General features: G+C 42.0%; 1 non-coding gene across 1 annotated transcript; it reads right to left on the bottom strand.

The window, feature by feature from the left end:
* Positions 1-3,755: 3,755 nt before the first annotated feature.
* LOC130460417 (small nucleolar RNA R71) lies at positions 3,756-3,861 on the bottom strand. The gene has a single exon (XR_008920289.1). It is a non-coding gene; the product is annotated as a small nucleolar RNA R71 (small nucleolar RNA).
* Between the last annotated feature and the right edge of the window lie 1,882 nt (positions 3,862-5,743).

Here is a 5,743-nt window from a genome sequence, read left to right as displayed (position 1 = left end):
CTCCCCCCATATTCAATTTCCTACTCACAATACGCATAGATTCAGGGTTAACAGAGCTAGCTTTTGCAGAAATTGCATCTAACATTCCAGATCCAGGAACCACAGGGTTCGAAATAGGAGCAGAAAAAAGGGAGTTATGGTGTTCTTTAATTACCTCTTGGAGCCTAATAGGAATAGGTCCAGCACTGGGATGAACCAATTTCGGGTCCGCCATTGAAGAAGGTTCAGCAAGAATTTCTTCTACCATAGCGTACGTGAGTTGTTGCGTGGTGTCCAAGCTAGACGCTTGAGGCACAGAAACATGAGAAGCAACCAAAGGAGAAGAATCTCCATTATTTCCTGGCCCAGAAACAGCCGGCATCTTCTTCTTTCTCCCCATCAATGGAGGTGGCGTATGATAGCAGATGGCCCTTATCGTGCGCCTCGTACCATGAGAGAGAGAGAGCGTAATTTCAAGTTAATTTTGTCAAAGTAAAAAATAATAGAAGTTATAATAAGGGAAAGTAAATTGAGAGAATGATATGATTTTGACCATAAAATAAGGCTTAGTGAGGCTGCTGTAACTTTCACTCTGGGGCACGAAAAGACAAGATTTTTGGTGGAAAAGAAGGGCTATATGTCCCGAACAGGCTGACCAAAGTTTAGCAAAAACGGACCACGTTTGACCTTTGATCGGAGGTGTTTCGTGGGACTGCTCCTCAAAAAATGGGAATGGATAACAAGTGTATACTCACTCTTTTCTTCCCTTTTTACTAACTAAATTATGTTACCCCTCTAATATCTACACATGGGAGAAAAAAGGTTGGTAAAATAATGCCAAGTAAAGATCACTTTGGCTTATACCTAATCAGTTTTCTGTACACTCAATAACGTAGACTATATAAATTTGAAATTAGATTGTACAAGTCTAAGATATACGAAGTATGTAACAAGATGAAAGGTGGTCATGCCTAACGTTGGGTAACGGGCCATAATTTCCCTAGGAGGTAACTAAATTGTCAACATCTAATATTTTCTTACGCACCGAGGCCAAAACAACTAGTACTCCTTGCGAAAAAATAAGTGTTCTTATATTTTCAAGAATAAGTCCCAAAACTTCAAGTAGGCTACCACTAAAGTACTTAAAGTAATAAGCTTTCCCACATAAAAGGTGATCCAGGGACCGGGCTCATAAATATGTGGACAATTATCTCATAAGAGCAATGAGATATTGATGAATCATATTTATATAGGGTATTCTAGGCTCATTTAGGTTGCATTTCTAGGCATTCGTCTCATTTTAGTTGCATTTAGAGTCATAATTGCATAAGTCGTCGTTATTGTACTCTATTACGCTCCGTTTGTGTTTTCTTTGATATTTTAGGTGATTTTACAATCATTTGGGTGCTTTCGGAGTGTTTGGAGGTGGATCGAATGATTACCGGATGGTTTGAGTCAGAGACGAAGTGTTTGATCGGAGAATTGAGTTTTTCGGGGATGATTAACTCGATGTATCGCTTGTGCATAGCCTCGCAAGATCCCTCGTTGGCTCGCAAGATCCCTCGTTGGCTCGCAAGACATCTATCGTAGGCTCGCTACATCTATCGTTGGCTCGCTACATCTATCGTCGTGCCTCATCGCTTCATGGTTGCTTGCTTCACTAGGCCAGCGAGGGATGGCTCGCTAGCTCCCTCGCTGCCTCGTTGCTCGTCGCCTTGGCCTGCTATGCATCTCACTAGGCCAGCGAGGGATGGCTCGCTAGCTCCCTCGCTGCCTCGTTTCTCGTTGCCTTGGCCTGCTATGCATCTCACTAGGCCAGCGAGGGATGGCTCGCTAGCTCCCTCCCTGCCTCGTTGCTCGTCGCCTTGGCCTGCTATGCATCTCACTAGGCCAGCGAGGGATGGCTCGCTAGCTCCCTCGCTGCCTCGTTTCTCGTCGCCTTGGCCTGCTATGCATCTCACTAGGCCAGCGAGGGATGGCTCGCTAGCTCCCTCGCTGCCTCGTTGCTCGTCGCCTTGTCTTGCTGCACTTCACTAGGCCAGCGAGGGATGGCTCGCTAGCTCCCTCGCTGCTCTACTTTCTTGCTAGTCGCTGCCTATGCCTCGCCATCTATCTTCCCGTGTGCGCGGCTCGTGCTCGGGTTTGGCTGCCACGTCATCGCTCCATCAACCAATCATCGACGACTTTTATTTTTTATTTTCATATTTATTTTTTTATTTTATTTTAGAAAATAGGAGCATATAAATACTCAAGGGAACTAATTTATTTCCCTCATGTTATTTTTTCCTTAGAATTCTTTTGAACGCTTAGTTTTATTTTTTCTCTCTTCACATTATTGAGCCCTAGTTCATTCCATTCAATTAATCAATATAGAGGTATTTTCATAATTCTTCTTGCTTCTCTTGCTTTGAATTATCGTTTCTTATTATTGTTCATTATGAAATTCATTGTTAATTCATATTTCTTGCTTTGAATTATCGTTTCTTATTATTGTTCATTATGAAATTCATTGTTAATTCATATTTCATGCTTTTTAATTCAATTATGAGCGAGTAGTTTTATTCTAGGGCTAAGTAAGGGAAGCCATGTTTATACCATGATTGATATGCATTAAAGTTCGTTAATTTATAGATTATGATTGAGTAATTCCAATTGATTTGTTCTTAATCGTTGATTCATGTTATCGGCCAATTTCATGGATTAATTATCTAGCTAATAGGAATTATAATCGAAAGATCTTGTTTTTAGAGGCTTTGTACAATTGGCAATTCTGATTATGTTAGCGACCGTACTGCATATGTTGAATTGAAAGTGTTAAGACCCGACCGTAGGATTAGCATGTACTTTAATTACTCGGCCTAGTTTATTCGTTGTCGAATTGAATTGTGTTATTGGATTGGTATAAGCATGGTGAACCGAACAGACGCCCTAGACCTTTAATTCATTGATAAATTACGCATTTTTATTATTGTTTTAGCTTTACTAGTTAATACTCAAAATCAACTTTCGTTACTGAAATAGTTCGTATAATTGGGCAAAAACTAATAGAACTTGTCTCCCTGTGGGATCGACCCGTATTTGCTAAGTATCTGCTAACAATAGACACCGTGCACTTGCGGTATCACTTTTTAACTCATCAAGTTTTTGGCGCCGTTGCCGGGGAGACGGCTAGATTCTATTAGTTTTAGTTTGATTATTTGAACTGTTTCCATTGTCTCATTGGAACTCTCAGTTCCAAATGAGGCAAATCTCACTGCGTTTTCTTTCGTTGTTCTTTATGCCCAGGTCTGCCAGAACGGGTACCTTGGTTCCTCCAGATCCCGATCTCGAAAAGACCCTTCGTCAACTAAAAAAGCAATAGAAAAAGAAGAAGCAGTCAGGGTCCCAAGACTCACAGACTCCACCGAGTCACACGATGTCTAAATCCCTGAAATTATATGGGGTTCCTTCCTTGAATAGTGTTCCGACTGGGCTCACAATGCCAACTATTGATGCAGTCAACTTTGAGATCAAGCCCGCTCTAATCTCCATGGTATCACAAAGTCAATATGGTGGCCATCCATCTGAGGAACCCACCAACCATTTGCAGAGGTTCAACCAACTGTGTGGTACTATCAAGCATCAAGGGGTCACTCAAGACCAATTGAAAGTCATGTTGTTTGGTTTTAGCCTTCGTGATAAGGCTCAGACATGGTTGAATAATGTCAAGGAGACAGAGCGGAGTGCTATTTCACAGGCCTTTCTAGAAGAATTCTTTCCACCCACCAAGACTGCTGAAATAAGGCATAAGCTAACTACATTCACTCAAGAACCTGGTGAATCACTTCGAGAAGCCTGGGATAGATTCAAGGCTTTGCAGCGGTTGTGTCCGCATCACAACATTGAAAAATGGTTCTTGGTTCAGATTTTCTACCATGGTTTGCAAGATGAAACAAAGAACACGGTTGATTCTGCTGCTGGGGGTGTTTTTCTTGACAATGAAGTGGATGCAGGTTATGATTTTCTTGCCAATTTAGCTTCCAACCATTACAGCACCACCAGATCCACATCTAAGAAGGGAAAATTAGATGTCGATGCTTATGCTCTATTTTCCTCACAAGTGGCAGCCTTGAACCTGAAGATCGATTCTTTGAAGGCTCCTCGGTCTAGTACTCCCCCAATGAGTATCAATGCTATGTCTAGTGTAGCTCCAGTGATAACTTCTTACTGCGAAGTATGTGGCATCCAAGGTCACTTTGGTCATGAGTGCTCTTATAGTTTACAGGATACTACGCAATTGGAGCAAGTGAATGCTTTTCAACAGAGACAACCCAATGACCCATATTCCAATTCATTTAATCCGGGTTGGAGGAATCATCCAAATTTCTCATATCGGGGCAACAATGTTCAGAATCCTCAACCCCAGCAACAATGGTCGCAACCACAGTTCCATCCACCTCAACCACATGTTGCTAGGCCCCCATTTCAACAAGGAGCCTCACATAATGCTCCCCCGGGGTTTAATAGGCCCCCGCATCAAGGATATCAACAACCCCCTTAGAGCAGTGCTACTCCAGAGCCTAACATGGGTGATCTGTATAAGCTCATTGCAAATATGCAGAAGACCGCAGAGATAGCTCAAAAGAACCATGATGAGAGCATCAAAGAGTTGAAGAATCAGAATAGAATGTTGGAAGATCAAGTTGCTCAACTTGCTGACACTCTATCTCAAAGGCAACCGGGTACACTACCAGGGCAACCTACTCCGCCCCAGAACAGAGAAAGTGCCAATGCTATCACTCTTAGAAGTGGCACTAAATATAATGGACCCCCGATGCCCACTGATGATGCAACTCTTGCTAAGGGGAACACAGATGGACCAGGGAAAGCAATTGATGCAGAGCCTCAAGTCCTGGAAGTTGATAATGCTGATGATGTTGGTGCAAATAAGGGGAAAGAGAAGATTTCTGATTCTCTCCCTATTGTGTCTAAGTTACCTTTCCCTCACCGGATGCAGAAAACTAAGGTCGATCAACAACTTGGTAAGTTCTTGGCAATGGTCAAGAATCTTGAGGTAACGGTCCCTTTTACTGATTTAATATCTCAAATTCCTGTTTATGCAAAATTTTTGAAAGAGATGATCACTAAGAAAAGGGATTATGGTGGTGTGGAGAGAGTCGCCCTAACCGAAGAGTGTAGTGCCATATTGCAAAATAAGTCTCCACCCAAACTTAAGGATCCGGGTAGTTTTTCCATCCCCTGTCATGTAGGTGCATTGTTCATTGATAAAGCATTATGTGATTTAGGTGCAAGTGTGTCTGTCATGCCCCTTTCTGTCTGTAATAGGTTGAATATGGGAAAACTAAAATGCACACAAATCACGTTGCAAATGGCAGATCGTTCTATAAAGTATCCCTTGGGTATTTTGGAGGATGTTCCTGTCCGGGTGGGAAAATTCTACATTCCTGTTGACTTTGTAGTACTAGATATGGAGGAGGATAGTCAAATCCCTATAATTTTAGGTAGGCCATTTTTATGTACTGCAGGTGTTGTTATTGATGTCAAGTCTGGGTCTCTTACTTTGAGTGTTGGTGATGATACTGTTACTTTTAATCTAACCAATGATGTGAAGTCTCCTATGCTTGAGAATACTTGTTGCAGGATTGATATTACAGAAGAGATTTCTCTAGACAACATTCCTAGAATGTTGTATGATGACTTATTGCTGGCGACTCTCACCTTGGAAGCCCAGAAAGGAGATGGAGATTGTGAGATTGATTCCTTG

The sequence above is a fragment of the Spinacia oleracea genome, chromosome 4 (genome assembly GCF_020520425.1).
Source record: "Spinacia oleracea cultivar Varoflay chromosome 4, BTI_SOV_V1, whole genome shotgun sequence".
NCBI lineage: Eukaryota > Viridiplantae > Streptophyta > Magnoliopsida > Caryophyllales > Amaranthaceae > Spinacia > Spinacia oleracea.
The sequence above is the reverse complement of the archived record's forward strand: the minus strand, read 5'-3'. Positions and strand labels throughout refer to the sequence as shown.